Source organism: Drosophila navojoa, chromosome X (genome assembly GCF_054131105.1).
Source record: "Drosophila navojoa isolate 15081-1374.11 chromosome X, UAZ_NAV_1.0, whole genome shotgun sequence".
Taxonomy (NCBI): Eukaryota; Metazoa; Arthropoda; class Insecta; order Diptera; family Drosophilidae; genus Drosophila; species Drosophila navojoa.
The window spans coordinates 23,144,275-23,161,942 of record NC_142895.1 but is presented as its reverse complement, the minus strand read 5'-3'; the positions used below and the strand labels follow the sequence as shown (position 1 = coordinate 23,161,942).

Below are 17,668 nucleotides of genomic sequence, written 5' to 3'. Positions count from 1 at the left end.
CTCAGCAGAGACAAAAAGTTGATGCGTGGCACAAGTTTCAGTTGGCTTAAATACTTAAAGTGCCGCGTGCCACGAATAGCTGCATTTGAAAACACCTTGCCCCGGCCACTGGCCACAGGGGGAAGCAGCTTGGGAGACAATTTGCTTCGCTCTCACTCTCTCACTCTCACTCCCATTGCCCCGCACATTAAATTCTCTTGCAATTCGCCTTTGAGTTAAGTTTCGTAGACAGCAATAGAGCTCGGACTGGGTTGCTATGATATTGTCATGGAGTTCGTTTGCCACAACTCTTTGATGAACTGGGGTCGATAGACGCATAACCCTCACTAAGTGCTTTAAGGCTTTAAGGTCTTGCCATGGATTGAGCTGCCCTATTGCCTGGAGTCGTTTGGGAAGTCGGTTGAGCGAGCTACGGCAGATCTTTGTGAGTTACAGCGATCTATGCTGAACTGTTCCAGTTCACAAGTTTATATATATGCTATCATAGGCGAAATCTCTCACGTAAACATCACTTTTACCCAAAGAGACTTCTGTAGGTGAAGTATTTACTTACTATGTCCAGGGGCGAAGTGAGTTTGTTGAAAATGGGGGTGATTGTGATTGAATTGTTGACCTCCCTCGTGTATTTGGCGACAGGGCTTGAAGACTTTACAAGAACAGTAGACACCAGCCATAGCGACGACCGTATAAGCTTGCTCGTGTATGTATGTATATAAGGGACCGTACGGACGCTATAAGCAAAGTCGTTATAGCAGAATTCTACTGTAAATGAATATACGAACTACGCATAATCAATATTCAGACTTCCGAAGCCACAAATGGCATATAACAGACTTAAATAAAACTAAACAAGAACAAAAAGTGCCAATAAATCTGCTGTTGATTTGTTGATTCATTTAAAACCGATTTCAGACTCTGAAAAAACTTGTAGGCGGCACAACCTCTCTGACTCTTTTATCCCTTTTCAGCGATGCCTATGTCATTATACTGGATCATGAGCAACTCTCACTCACATTAATGTTTGCCTATCCTTATCTCTTATCTTTTCGTGGGCTTTCACAATTTCTTGGAAATGCATCGAGATTTCCTGGTGGATCACTTCAAGCGTCTGTAAGGCTATTGAAGCCCCTATCTAAGTCCCATTTCGCGATAAATAAACAACATTTTTTGTTGGTGTTGATCGTAAATACTATGTTTATTTCTGTGGCTGAGCCAATCAGCTGCTTCGGCTTAATCAATCACTCCACACTACAATTTGAGCACTGGTTATTCATTTAGTTTAATCAACACGATGGCTCCCAAATTTATATATTTAAATATATTTTTTTTAATAATTCAAGATATTCACAATTAAATATATTTTACTCACACTCTGAGAAAAGACTCAGAGCTCTGATTGCATCGGTCCGTTGACGAGTTCCTTTGAGATCGGGGGGCACTCTTTTATATACATATGTTCTGAATCCATAGAAAATGAGAAATTAGTGTATAATGACTTTATGAAAATGATCAGGCAGAAGAAGAAGAAGAAGACGGATCTCATAAAGCAGATCAGGTGACATACTGAGTAGATTTGTCCATGTCCGCCTGTGCGTATTTTTGAACACGTCGATCTCAGAAGCTATAAGAGCAGGAGACTTAAAATTTGTTTTCCTAGCTCAGTCTATATCCCCCGCAGATCGAGCTTGTTTCCAAAAATTATTTGCCAACTATGATCAACAACCATTCAAAAAAGAATTTCATGTTCGCTTGTCATTGTCAGTCTCATATCTTTTCATGAGCTTTCACAATTTCTTGGTGATCTATCGTGTCTTCGTGCAGGATCACCTCAAGCGTAAATAAGTCCCTGCCTAAGTCTCACTGGTCAAAACTTTTTTAGCTCTGATTGAATTGAAAGCTTAGTCAAGTTTTTAGCAGCACGAAGTTCCTGTGGCTTTTTCCTGTATCTGCAACACATTTGGGCACAAATTGATTAACAGACAACAAACTCGGCGCAATCCGTTGGCAGTGACTGTTGCGTGGTTGTGGTTACGGTTGTTGTTGCTCTAGTTGTTGTTGTCGTTGTTGTTGTTGTTGCTATTGCCGGTTTAATAGTTGTTGAGTGGCTCTAGGCTGAAGTTGATCGGCGCGTAACTTTATTAATTTGTTATCCTGTCACTTTTCGCTTTCATTGCGTTTCATTAAACAACTGCTGCAGCCTCGAGCCCCGAGCCCCGTTCGGCTCGGCCAAAAGCTGTTGCTGTTGCTGTGTGGCGACCACAGAAATTAATTACCGGATTAAGACAACTTCATTGGCAACGGGCAACAGTCCCTCAGCCGTTCTCTTTGCTCACTCTCTGCCTCTAACTCTCATTCTCATTCTCACTCTCATTCTCACTCTCGTTCTCTCTCTCTCTCTCTCTGGTTGTCTTTGGCAATGCGCTGCCTGTCTGTCTGTCTCTCTGTCTGTTTGTCCCTTCCGCGCACTCACTTAGTTATTTTCACATCTCTGCAGCTGTTGTTGTTGCTTGTGTTTTTATTATTAACATTTAATGAGAAAAGGTCACGCACACAACGCCAGCAGAGCGCTGGATCCGCAGCAATTACAGCTGCGCGCCACGCCCCGACTCTATCGAAAGGTTTTGGCTGAGGAGGTCGACGCTGCCGATTCGAAGTGGCTGACGGTACTAAATTAAGTGCCGAACTTAAATAACTCGAATTAAACATTAATAGGATACTTAAAAGTTTTCGTTTTCGTTTCATTTCATTTTATTTCGCTTTAGCTTTCGCTTTGCTTTTGCTCCTGTTTTTGTTTTTGTTTTTGTTTCTGTTATTGGCACTGCTTCGCTTTTGCTTTCACTTTATAGTAGAGTTTGTTTTATTATTAGATTCCATTTATTGGACCCCCCATTTTGTCCACTGGCCCGCCCACCATGAACGCCTTAAATGCTGGTGCTGGCGTCGCTCCGGGAATTGTAGCGGTAGTTGGAAATGGATCTCTTGCCCCTCGACCTATGGCCCCGAACGTATTTCATATTTCTATTCTAACTGTGCTGCCGACACAGCGCAGCACAGCAGAGCACAGCACAGCACAGAATCCCAAACACTGAAACCCCTCATCACAAATCTTTTGAGCCTTGAACCCAGCCCAGTTGGCGCGCTAGAGAAAGTCACTCGACCTCAGATTGCGCGACTGTCAGATACGCTGCAGGCAGCTCCAAATCAGTGCTGGACTCATCTGGCGTTGCTTCCCCGATAAATGCTTCCTTCCGTCATTAGCAGGCGGTTTGACGTGCACTTTAACAGCAATATAAAATATACAAATATACAGCAGAGCGGGAAGGGAGGTGGGGACTGGAGCATGCCAGTTTGACAGCAGCTTTGACATGCAGTTTAACAGGAACTCATGATTCCTCATCAAGTTCTGCTCCTACCATCCTCAAGAACGTACCTTAGCTGTATAGTAAGTCCCTTGAGAAGGACATGGAGGACATTGGCTGGAGTTCCAGGAAATGCCTATTAAATATCGTAATGACAGGGACCACTCGAAAGGGTTAAAACGTGTGCTAACTGGGCTAATGAACAGTTGCTACATTTTCAAGCATGTCTTGTCTTCTGGCCACCTTTCTGTTCCCAATTGAAGTCATTTGCGCCATTTGCTTGGCTTGTGTCACTGCGCCTCCCGGCCCAAGCTTATCTATCTCAGTCACTGCCTTGGCCAAACAGCTTGTAATCGCCCTTGGGGTCTCGCTTTGACTTGGATCAAAAATGATTATGCAAACCAGTTGAAAGGCAGAAGAGCGGCAACAATATACGGACGTACGGGCGTACGGACGTACGGACGTACACAGGCGTTGGCCACAAGCAAACTGGCTGGGAATAAAACGGATGACAAGTGGGCAGCACGCGCCGCTGATATGGGCAGGCCTGACATCATAGTGGTCGGGGCACAAGGCATAAATTATCAGAGATGGGTCGTTTTTAGAGCAACGCCTGGGAGGGAAACACACTCGCCTGGACTGCTCATTGTGAGCGGGCATTATGCAGTCGGTAGCACTCTACGCGAGGTAGGCTATTTGCTTTATTCTCTCTTTTTTTTATGTTGTCTCATAATCATAATTAAATTCAAAGTGCGCTTAATTATGAGAACCGTGGCAGACCTCAAGGGAAATAATAAGTAACCAACGCACACACACACACACACACACATACATATATATGTAAATGCATACATATATATGTACATGTATAGACTCCTGTGTGACTTAGTGTTCCCTGAAGTGCGACTACTATTCATACTACTAGCGCTGGCACCGCATCCGCATCCGCGTCCGCCTCCTGATGGCAGGGCTGGTAGTGCTGGTAGTGCTGGTAGGGCTGGCCTTTGCCGATGATTGCATTAGACACTTGGTTTTGTTGCCTTGGGCAGTTGTTGCAGCTGCTTATGGTACGCCAGCATTTTTTCAACATCTATTTCTGGATGGCCGAGCGAGTGAGTGAGTGGCTGACAAAGCCAATAAAGAAGGTATGGACAGGCCGGCTGATTGCACTGCTAAAGGGTTCAATTATTATTGAATTTACATTGACATTTCATACGAAAATGATTAATGAATATGAGCAACAGTTAACTTGTTCTTGGCTTTCACATCTGTTGATGATATGCTTGTCATATTTCTCGAATTGAGTAAATAATCACAAAGCATATCACTCATAAAAAACATAAATTTTGTTGTGTCAAACGAACGAAAACGTGAAATTCAATTTAATTTGCTGCTGGACCGTCTCTCTAATAGATATTTTTTACTTTATTTATTGCACATTTAGTAGAGGAATTTTTTAAATTTATTGACAAAATTTCTATTTATTTATTCGAGCACGAACTGAAGCCAATCTACTCTGGCTTTTTTCAATGCTCGTCCGTCCACTCGTGCGTGCCTCACACCGTCCGTCCGTCTTTTCGTATGTTTTCTGTTTCTATGCCTTTGAAGTCGTGGCTGGGGCTAATATATATGCATTGTATACAGTAAATATAAAAACCTTCATTCATTTCGTTTTTTTCGACTGTTCCCTTGGATTATCATCTAGAGAAAAAAAAATGACGGTGTTTGGTTGTTCTTAACTCTTAGTTGAAGACTGCAAGAAACTAATTAGTCTTTAGTAGATACATTTATGCCCATTAGGGGCGTAACAAATCGATAAAGTGACCTTCCAAAGTTTACCCTTACGAGAGCTCGAATCGCCACTTATTTGGAAATACTTTGGAAACCATCCGTCCGTTTGTCCCTCTACCTATCTACCTCTATGAGAGTGGAGACTGCATTCAGTGAATACTATATAGTTGATATATCTATTAGTGTGGGGGCAAATTGAATTAGGTCCTAGTTAAAAAGTTCGCTCGCTCATTGACCAATACAAGTACACTGAATGATTCGACCGTTGGGGTAGTGCTGGTGGTTTTTGGTCCTTGAACGTGTACTGGACAGTCGATGACGGCCGGATGCAGCACTTCGGAGAGCTTATTCGATTATGGCTTTTTGCGATCGCGGTCAAGCCAGCTGAGATGGGTCTGCAGATGCCCGGGCACTCAGCTCGTCCACCTTTTAATTTTAATTGTTTGGCATGGGGAAAAGAGCAGGAGGAAGCCTCGGCAAACGCCATAAAAATGCCCGCGTTCTGCTTCTTCACTTTTTTCTGCGCCTTTGTTGTCACGCTAAATTGCGCAGGCAGACACATGGGAAATGCGAGTGTTTTTTATTTGCGATTTTTCGAGAGACTTTTTCGTATTTTTATTTTTTGACTTGCACGACATGCTCGACTTGCGCCTGTCAGAATGGCAATATGGAAATGCTATTATGAGCTGCCTCAGCTGTTGGCACTACGGCAAGCAAAGGCCACGTCTCGACGCCTCGCATAGCAGGGCGGGAGGGAGGTTGGGCGGTCGGTTACCCCTTTGCGAGCATCGTTTACTTAGCTGTACAAAGCGGCGTATGCGTAACTTTTTAATTTATATTTAAATGTTGCCACGTTGCGCAACAGATTCAGTTAGCACAGAGTTCTGCAATGTCATTTATGACATGAACCGAACGGCTGTGCGTGCTACCCACACCAAGAGCCACTGAGACGGAGAAGGAGATGGAGATGGAGTGTGGGGCGCTGGCAATTTAAGCAAATGGGTTTCGCAAGGCGGCAGACCAGGCGGCCAGCTGGACGGCTCACAGATGCCAGCACTGCTGGCTGGATGCTTAATGGCTGCACATAAAACGCTGCCTAGGGCCTACAAGTATGCTAAACATATCAATAAAAACCAAACAATGACGCAGCATTGAGGCACTACGCGCGCTCGATAAAAGCAGCCCAGCTGGAGCTCTGTCGACAGCAGCCGGTTGAGCCCGTGCAAACAGCTTAAGCGACACAGAGTGATGCCGAAAAGACGTTTGCCTTTGCCTATCTCGGCTCAAGCCAGTTGCATTTTCAATGTCGCCATGTGTGCGAGTGGGCGTGCCTCTGTGTGGCTGTGGGATCTTGTAGCTGCTCTCGTTTGCCTGCTGGCGCCTGCATGTAAATAAACACATCTGGCAAGTCCCACTTCAGCTGGGCGTGCATGCTGCTCGCTCTGTTTGCACTGCACGCCACACGGCGTGGGCGTTCTTGTTTGTTGTTGTTGCATATTTCATGGCATCCCAAATGCCTGGCAACAACAACAAGTGGCAGCATAGCGACATTTCCAGACCAAAGCACGGCTCACACCAAACATCAAACCTCAAACACCCACAATCGCAACCGCAGTCAGCGTCGCAGTCAGCATCGCAGTCAGCGTCGCAGTCAGCGTCGCAGTCAGCGTCGCAGTCGTAGCGTGAATTCTCAGACCCAGCGTCGCCTTCAAGTGGCTGCGTGCCGTGCAAATGCTTAAATTGGCTTAAGCGCATTCAAGTTTCATCGTCGAGTGACAGGACGCTGTTGCGGCTGGAGGGCGTGGCAGGCGCTGACGGGCGCCATAATGCGCTTTTTATTTCGCCAAGGCCACAACTGAGTGTCTCCGTGTGGCAGTGAAAGTTCTTATACGTATAACCTGTCCTTATTAAAACTGATTGACAATGGATGTTTTTTCCTATCCATATCCATGTACAAGCTGGCGGCGACAGCTCACAATATACCTGTATCCCAATGTACCCATAATTGGCATTATTTTGACTCACTTTTCGTATTTGATTTAACTATGTATTAGTCAGTCAATCTGCGGCGATTGACGCAGTTTCTCAGTCGTTAAATGGTCTAATGAGTAAGTTAATGAGCTGTCAATCATTATTCCATTCCATTTATAGCATGAATTCAGTTTGACAGTCAGTCAGTCCATCACATACTTTAGCCAATCAGTCAGTGTGTCCATTCGTTAGTCAATCATTCAGTCCGTCAGTAGTTATAGTAGCCTTTGTCAATCATACACTTATTTATCTGAAAGTTATTCATTGACTCAATCAGTTAATCGCTTGGGCTATCACTCAATTAGTCAACCAACAGATAGTCAAAGAGTAAGTAAAGTCAATCATATACTGGTTTAACTGACAGTTGGTCATTTAATCAATCATTCAGCTCATCACTCAATTAGTCAATCATACATTTAGTCCATTCTTCAATCATTCAGTCATCATTTACAATCAGAGTAGGTATTTAGTCAATCCCACACTTCTTTATCTGAAAGTTTGTAATTCATTCAATCAGTCAATCACCTGGGTTATCCCTAAATTAGTCAAACAGTCAATCATTCGTCTGCCTGTAATTAGTTACTTAATCAATCATACACTTTTTATATGATAGTTGGTCAATCACTCAACTTATCATTCAATGAGTCAAACATACACCTAGTCAGTCCATCAATCGGTAAATTATTCAGTTAGTCAATCATACACTTAGTCTGTTAGCCTTTAGTTAATAATGCTCAATCACTTAGTCAATCACTCAATCAGTTCGTCCATGCTTGTCTGTATTTATAATATACTTTATCCATGAGTTGGACAATCACCCATTCTTTCAGTCATTTTATAAGTAGCCCAGTCAGTCGTACACTTAGTCTATTTTTCAGTCATTCAATCAGTCAATCACTCAGTCTAGCAACCAGTACATCAGTCACTTAGTCCATCATTCACTTTGCTGGGCTGCTAGTCATATAGTTAGACCCTTCTCTAAGTCAATCAGTCATTCAGTAATTCAATCAGTCAATCATTAGTCATGCAGTCAATTGAGACAGTTGCATATTACGAACTAAATCGACACAGGCTTCTAAACAGGTTAGCAACACCCAATCTCACGGCGCCGAGCTCTTCCTGTTCGTTTTATCTAGATTTTATGCGATTCGCATCCATGTCAAAACTACTCGGGCCAGTTGGTTATTGAATCAGCATCGCATATCAACCACTTCCAACGAGATGAAGGCAAACAAGCCCCAGCGGCAGTTAGACGAGTGCTTAAGTGCCTCCATGATTGATATGCTGACAGCCGAAATAACTGCATGCAATTCTCTATATTTATACACACTATGAAATCCAAGAGTTCTAAAGTCGAAAAGTTGGGGCATGCTACGGAGTTTTCATACAATACTGAACAGTTAACTGCATTAAAATGATTCCAATTTACCACATTCCAGAGCAATTTGATTCTTTAACGAGAGTAAAGCTTTATTTCAGGTTTGCCGTAATTTATTTATATTTATTTATATATTCTATTGTCATATATATTTTATTGTTTTTTGAATAATTGTTTATTCAATTCTTGCATACAAAAAATATAAATCAACTAAGCATTTAACATTGTGTTAACATTCCACGTTCTGTTACTTCACAGAAATCTGTTAAAGGCTTTTAGCTAAGCGTTTATTATATATTTTTATTAATTTTGACAATATCCATGCGTTGCTACTGAATGACTAGATTCCCTTTTATTGCTCACATTTTGTGCGTGTGCGTGTGTGTGTGTGTGTGTGTGTGTGGGTGTACTTGGAGTTTTAGTACGCAGTCATTAAATGGGCCTTTACGTTGCTTAATTTTATGGCCCGACACCGACGCACAGGACTTCATTGTACTCTGTGGTCATTGTTGCGCATATCTCTTCTTCTATTTTTTTTTCCTCTATTCGACTATGGCCGGAGCTGCAATCCTTTTGGCCAAAATATGGCCAAGAGTAAGTGAGTTGCTAACCGGCTGTCAACAGTGTCATAATATTGCGTGAGCGCGTCGTTAACTGGACATTGAGGCGGGCATGGGGCGTGGGGCGTGGCGTGTGGGGAACTCAATAAACAGTGACACGCTCACAGCTTGGCACACGTTGCGTATGTGCAATATGAAACATATGAAGCAAATGCAAACATAAAACGTTAATAACACTCGATAGCGCAAGCGTGTGTATCTGTGCGCACACCCACACACACATACAGGGCGCATATATTATTAATGCATGTATGATAATACGGCTGTAAGCCGTCTTTACGCCATTTGCGTTTGCAAAGCAAATAACCAACATTTAAGTGGATAAGCCCATTTCAGCAGAGATCAAAGATACGAGCGCTGCCATGGAAATCATAGAACGAATTCGACTGCATCAGCGACAAGCGACAAAGCGCGCAAAACTCTAGCCTGACTTCGAGGTGCACTTGAATTATGCATGAAGCCGATTTACTGCAGTCGCGTGCCTCCACGTGCATGTATGTGTGTGAGTGTGTAGCTGTTATAGGTTTTGTTTTTGTATCCGTCTTCAATTTGGGTCAACGGTTATAAAATCAATACCAAGACCTGCACACCGCTTACCATATTAGCCAGGCGCAGGCAAGATGCCTGACATCGCTGACATCGCTGACATCTCGACCTGGGCCCCGGCTAATTGGTTGCCAGGCAGCCAAGTGGCGCCATCTATTGGTGCGGCGCGGCATTGTTAAAAATTAACCAAGTCGCTCGTTAAAAACGGATTGCAACGACTCAATGCAAAGGCCGCCCCAAGTCAGCCTGCAGCTCAGCAATCAGAGTGCGCCCACTGCAAGTTTCTGTTATCTTCTAGGTAAATCGGCTTAGCTGTTAATAGGCTTACTCGAGTTGTTGACAGTTTTCATATAGAAGCATAAGAAAATGCAATTCGAATACAGCTACTAAACTTTTTCCTCTGATATTCTGTTTGGCTGTAAGTTGGCAAGGCGAAAACTTCTTTCAGATGGCCAGGTGTACTGGGCCATCTCAGCTGGATCTGCTGAGCATGGTTCGCTTGTAATTAACTAAAATTGTGCTTTTGGAAAGTTGAGCTAATGGCCTTGCTTTAGAGGTTCGCCAGCAATAAATGATATGAGGCAGCTGTCGTAGCCATTGGCCAAGTTAATTTCGTTTTCGCCTGGCCAAAAACAACAACAAAACAGAAAATCACGAAAAAAATACAAAGCGCTAACTAAAATGGCATCAACATGGCACACACACACACACACACACACACACACTGAGACAGTTAAAGCTCAAATCCCAAAGAGAATTGGTCGAGCAGCAGGCACGCTGCGCTCCTTTATTTATAGCCACGTTGCTTGCTTTTATTTCTCTCTTGATATGTTGTATATCCTGTAGCCATAAACTGGCTAACTGCTGGTCAAAACTTTGCAGTAACGGCAGATCCCAGCGGCAGCGAGTGTTTAAAGTTAGTTCTATATCGAATCGAGGGTTCGATGTATCGCATAGCCAAACAGGCCATAGTCTAATCTATTCCGTCTGTGCACTTGTAGAACAGGGTATACTTTAGTCGACTTACCTTCTCTCTATGCTCCTTTAGGAAAGTGAAATGAGTATATTGGTTGTGTGCCATGTCCTTTTCGATGAATGTCTCTCCGTCCGCCTGTCAATCTGAATGCAAACCACTTAGCCGCCATTGCAGCCGCCCACTAAGGGCGTGGCACATCGGATAATTGCATTTTCTGTAGCTCAGGAATCATGTCAGGCGTACTGCTAGATACATGAAATTTGGAATATATACTCTGATTGATAGCCCAAACTCAATGAGATATGGCCCATTGAGGGCGTGGCAAATTGGGTAATGCTGCATCTATTTGATGGCTAAAAGCCCTAAACTATTGCTGACATTCTCTATGGATTGGCACAAAAATAATAAATCTAAATATGTCTATATGCCAATTGGGGGCGTGGCTAAGTGGAAAAGAAATTTGGTTTGGGCCGTGAATGAGTATGCCGTCAGTCAGTCATACCCTATTGCAACGTTCCACTTGTTTTTGGTTAAGGACACACAGAACAAAACGTAAAGCAAACATACTTCCGCTGCACACACAAACACACTCACACACACACACACACACACACACACACTAACGCACACACATTCACACTCACAGTTATGCAAAGAGCCATAGCTAACGAATTTGTATGAAAAGTGAAAAGTTCAAAGTACACACACTTAGCGTACTCAAACATACACACACCAACACGCACACACACACACACACACACACACACACACACGCACACACAAATAGAGATAGACACACACGGCGGATACTTGATGTTTTTTTCAAATGCTGCGCCTGTTGGCTAAGCCAAGCGCTGCCCAGGCACGCTGCTTGGCCTAAGCGACCTCTAAGCTGTTTACCGAGCGCGCCTAAAAAGAAGAGGGGCGGGGGGCGGGGGCAGTCATGGCTGCCTATCGACGGCAATTGCAAAATAAGCCAAACGGAATTTGTTGAATTGCATGCGGTGAATAATAAATGTTAACTTTATTAATACTATTAAATATTTTTGCGGCTAACTCTCTCTACTGTGTGTGTATGTGTGTGTGGGTGTGTGTGGGTGTGTGTGTGTTTGTGTGTGGGTGATGTGTGTGTGTTATGTAACCACAGCAGCCAACGAGTCGCATGAGCAATGTTGTGTGCACAAAATTGTTGTCGAATTCATTGTGGCAGCTGCTTAGCCTAACCCAGGAAAAACTTTGTCTTCACACACACACACACTCATACACACTCGCTTACAACTTGATACACTTGTGTACACATTTGCGGCTCATTTGATCGCTGCGTTTGGCCAATTGGCAAGCGGCTTCGTGGCTCTGTCTGTCGAGGCAGTCGAGGGAGACTTTGCCTACAAATATTTGCCAAAATGTTTGCTAATTTGACTCAAGTTCCATTTCCTGTGTGCGTGTTGCGTTGCCTTCTCCGTCGCCTGCATCTCTCGCTCGCACAAAAGTTGCCGACAAACTGAGCAAAGCAACGCAAATCAAAGAAGTATCCAGCTCTGTCGTGGCAGCTGCTCGACTGTTCGACTGCCTTACGGCATATTTGCCCATACTCCTGCCTCCTGCCTCCTGTCTCCTTCCTCCCGGTTCCGGCCTTCTGCCTGGCTTACATAATTAAAATAAACCACTTGCTACTTGCCACAAAAATTCCACACTGTCCCATCAATTCTCCAACCAACTGCAAAACGTATTTTACTCAGAACTCAATCGGCATCAATGCCAAATCAATTGCTGAAAATCTACAAATTTGTGTCACATTCAGGAATTGATAGAGTTTATTTTGTGACGCAACTTGAAAGACTACGAAAATGTAGTCCTTACATATTAATTACAAATATTGGTACAAGACTTGAAACTAAATTTGTACGTTTTGAATAGTTTTTTAAATGATGAAATTGACTCTTTCGTTGACGATTTCTTGAAGCAAAATTTTAGATTATAGTAGAAAAGAAATTACAAAATAATTTTACTTTTTTATATTATTTTATTTAGAAATTTTTGTGTATTTTTTTTTCAAGAAAATTAATTTACAAAAATTAATATAAGAAAGCAGTTTTGTATTTTTTTATAAATCAATAAACATTGACACAATTTTAAATAAAATTATTTATCAATGCTTAATATTCAAAAAAAATTTATGTTTTTTTTTTTTTTTTTTTTTTTTTTTTTTTTTTTTTTTTTAATTTGCATGTTTTGTCTAATTTCTCGAATTGTATTATTATATATTTTATTGATTTATTAATAAAAATTTATCATTCAAAAAAATTTTTAAATGTATTTATTATCATATTTTAAATTATATTTTGCGACCTTTTTAGTCATACAAAAAAAAAAATAAATAAAATAAAAATAAAAATTGAGAAAAAATGTAATATATGTATTTCTTTTAATAATTGCTGAAGATAATAATATAATATATATTTTTCTTAATGGTACATATCGCAAATTACTTAAATTGAGAAAGAGAAAATTAAATTTATATCTTATTGTGCTAGAAAGTATTTAAGTTTATATATCATTGTACTTTAGTAAACATACATATTTTGTAGTTATAAATTTCATACAATATTTCATTTTATTTAAGCTAAATTCATCTGTTGAATTCTTCTACTAGCAATGCAAACTAAAAATAATTTTGCTGAAATTTACGTTAGCCCCGCCGAAAGCCTTTCAATTTCCACCGACTTAATTAAATTCGCAATAGAAAAAGCTAATATAACATAAATTGCCAACTATTACCGAGCGCTGGCTAGCGTTTCAGAAAACATTTTTTGTATGGCCTCCAAGTGGAAGGCCAGCAGCTTTTCATTGCATAAGCAACGCTTGTTTGGACTGATTCAATTTTTCTGTGCTCTGTTTTGATAATACCCTGTACTCATTGAAAATTGGCAATCGGGGTAAAATGGTATGCTTAACAGCCAGAAGAAGGCGTCTGTCGAATAATAATGATTAGGCTATGAAATTGTGGCTTCTACATCTTTAAAGCTAGAGTCTCTAATGTGTATACTATATCACATATTATTAAACCTTTAGTTTGGCAAAGATATCTACACACATGAACACCATTATCGTACTCTGAAAGTTTGAGTCAGAAAGTCCATCTCTAAAAGGATTTATTCAGCAAATAAGTTATAATAATATAGCCCGCAGTCGCAGTCGCTGCGTCAACTGCGCAGTTGGCAGAGCGCGTGCTGGTGTGTGTGGGTGTATGCATAAAAGAAGCCTAGAATAGTTGGCATATCAGTTCTTCGATAGGGTTCAGGGAATCGCGTAGTCGAGCAGCAGCATTTGGAGTGGAGTGAAGCACTCTGAGTTGTTAATTAAGAAGTTTTCAGTATTTCGATATGGAATGGCAGATGAATTTTTTTGGATGGGTGCGTTGCACATACATATATTACACAGCTATATGTTCCCCTGCTTGGGTAATCCGGTTGCTCACATGTAACTTAGAAATAAGATACTTCATTTATCATGTACAGCCATTACTATGGTTATAATGTATACACGTACTGATGTCGGCTGCTGTGTGTGGACATCTGTGTGTGTGTATGTGTGTGTGTGTGTGTGTGTAGAGGTACGAGTACAGTAAGCTCTAGCTTAGCAGGAAAAACTTTCTCTCTCTAATTTTGCTGGGAAATTGACATTAATGTCAGCAAATATATGAGGGATTGCATAGGCTAGGTGACTAACGAGTGTGCGTACGACCCTACCTCCACTCTCTCCCCTCACTCTCTCTCTCTCTCTCTCTCTCTTTCTCTCTCTCTCTCGTTCATCCTTGTGCTATCCATTTCTCTTTCACTGTTTGTGTGTGCGTGCAACATGTCGCCAGAGACTTCATTGCTAACAACTTTGACATGACAGCCACGTTTCTGACAACTTACTTCCATTTTGGCAGGGCTCCCATTTGATTTATTAATAATCAAAGTGACATTTATATATATATGTATATATATAGAAATATATATTGTATATACCTATTGACTGATTAGTATGTGTTGGCCCTAAACTTAAATGAAGTTATATCTGAGGCACGAACTCAAGTTTTTCTTATTTCTATACATATATGTATGTATATTTACAAAATTAACTATCTAAGTAGCATCTATCATATATTCTGAAACCATTTGACATAGTTTATGAGCTTAACAAGCTTATTGATATTAGTTTGTACTATATATATCATATTGGATAGATTCTATTTAAGGGAATTTCCCTCTGAATCTGGAGCATTTATGCCATTTTTATGCTGAGCATCGATTGACCTGTTTGTATATTTGATATATATATTATTTATTATATATATTATATATTACATATGTTATATATTATACATTATATATTATATAGTATATAGTATATATTATATATTATATATTATATTCATTTTAACGAAATGAATTCATATTCGATATTTGTCGCTCGATTTTCAAAGCAAGTTATGTTAAGTGCGATCCTTACGATCCTTAGTTACGATTCACTGTGGCCGCCAGGTGGCGCCGCTTATTTTACTTCAATCTCTTGCCAAAAATTTTAGTTTCGGCGTGAGCTGCTAAATACAATATCGAAGAAGAAGCTGCAACAAAGTTTAGCACTTGATTTGCCCATTTGGCCGCTGGCACATCGATATAAATTCATTGCTGGGCGCTGTATGTGGCCAGGCGGGGCTGAACACGATGCTGATTAAGACGCCTCTGTGACAGCTGAGCTGCCAGGCAGATGTCGCTGGCTGCCCGACTTTCGGATGAGTTCGTCCGCCCACATGAGAGCACATACGTGTGCACGCACACATACACACACACACACACACTTTGCCAACTGGCAGCAATCAGTCTCTTAATCAGTTTTTTTGTTGGTTTTGCTCAGCTGCGAGCTGAGTTTTGGCCTGCATCCCCGGGCAAAAAACTCATTAAATTACAATAAAAACAAGGGCTTATCTATAACGCCGACTTGCCGAATATTAAATGCTCTCCTGCACGCACACACATCCATCTATGTATCTGCCCACATATGTATATGGTGGATGAGTCGAGCTTTATGACTGGCTGCAGCTGCAGCATATATAATATTATTCTATATTTGTATTCGACAAATCTATCTTACAGATATAGAGAGAAAAAGAGTGAGAGAGAGAGAGTGAGAGAGAGGGACGAGCCTTAAATACGATTCCCTGTGTGACAAATTGAGAGCATCCTTGGCAAGGGTATTATAAAAATAATAACATCCAGATAACAACAACAGCGGCGCACGTATACATGCGCCCACACACACACACACACACACACATAGACATACACGTATATATACAACGGCAGACGAACACCCACTCACAGATATCAGACAATTGTCCTTGTAGCAGGAAGCACACATGAACAATTCAAAAGCCTCGCACAAATAAATGAAAAATTGCTCAAAACTTCACGAACAACAACAACAACAACAACAAGAATGACAACAATAGCAGCGATATTCTGAGAATAGCCACAATTGCTGGCGTGTAAACATGATTCAATAAGCAGACTAAATCGTGTATACATATACATACATACATACATATTAAATATTCATATATACATATACTATATGAATTATTACTGCTAATGCTAGGACTGGCTTTGCGAACAACAAATAATTAAAATATTATCAACTTCAAAGTAACGTCAAATCTGAAGTTAAGTTGCTGAATTCCGAAAAGTTTCTTTCTTCGAACTTTTGCTAATTCCAAAGATATGCCCACAAAGTTAAGTATGAGCAATAGAGCGGCGACTGCTCGACTCTGCAATACCCTGTAAATGTTCACGATTTCTATGACATATCCTTCTCTCCCTGCTGTTCTTCTAAACTTTCTTTTTACTATTTAAATAATTTTTAATGAGAAATGTAAGCAAGTCAGAGATTGATTACATTTAAGTGTATATTAAATGTAATATAATAATATTTATTATTTAGGAATTTAGTTTCAATTGATTTTATATACGATTGCGATTTTTGCATCTCTTACACTTAAGATCTATCGTTGTCTATGGGTTATCGAACGATTGTTGCTCAGATTAATAATATATATGTATGTAAATACATATAAATTGAACTATTTCACGGAATAGAATATGTGTTACATATAGAACATAAACATTGTACAGCAAAATATTGTATTATATAAGGTATATTTGACGGGCTGACAGCCAGATGGACTCAGCGAGTTGTCATATAGTTAGGGACATACTTTGTACAGAAGGCATGTCTATGGCTTCTATCCAACACACTGAACTGTATAACTGTGCTCGCTGAATACTAGCATAACAACAATGTTGTATAAGAGTGTGAAACGATTGTGTGGCCATTGCTGGGGAGCATGCGACATACTATTTAGCTACACAAGGTGGGAGAGCCCCACATAACACCTATGTGTATACCCATACTACCCAATGTTTTTTAATGTTTAACCAGAGACCCACAATTTCATTAGGCCCACACCACATCCCAGCATCCAGCAACCCGAATCGCATGCGTTTTGCAACTTGAATCTTAACAAAAGCCGAGAAATAACTTTGTAAATGTAAACAGAAAAAAAAAACAACAACAACAACAACAAAAAACAGAAAACAGAAAACATAAAAACCAAAATTAAAATGGAAATATTTGCGTGCCGGGCAGAAGGGCTGATAAAGAAGAGCCGAAGCAGAGAGTGTAACATATAACTGATGAAAACCAGCCCAAAAGCCACTTCGCGAAAAGTTTCCATTTTATGGCGCATTAAGAAAACACCATAAAAACAGTTACATTTTGCCTGTCAACTAAATGCAAAACAAAGCAACAAAAATAACAAACAAACAAACAAACAAAATCGAGTTCAGCAAAATGAAATAAAAACGTTTCAGCTATATTGTACAGAAGCAAACACATATGTATATATATGCATATATATATGTAT

At 40.7% G+C, this 17,668-nt stretch overlaps 1 protein-coding gene across 2 annotated transcripts in view; it reads left to right on the top strand.

Moving 5' to 3' along the window:
* The window catches only part of LOC115564439 (uncharacterized), a 66,309-nt gene that overhangs the window by 12,089 nt on the left and 36,552 nt on the right, over positions 1-17,668 (top strand). The gene's annotated exons all lie outside the window — the stretch shown is intronic.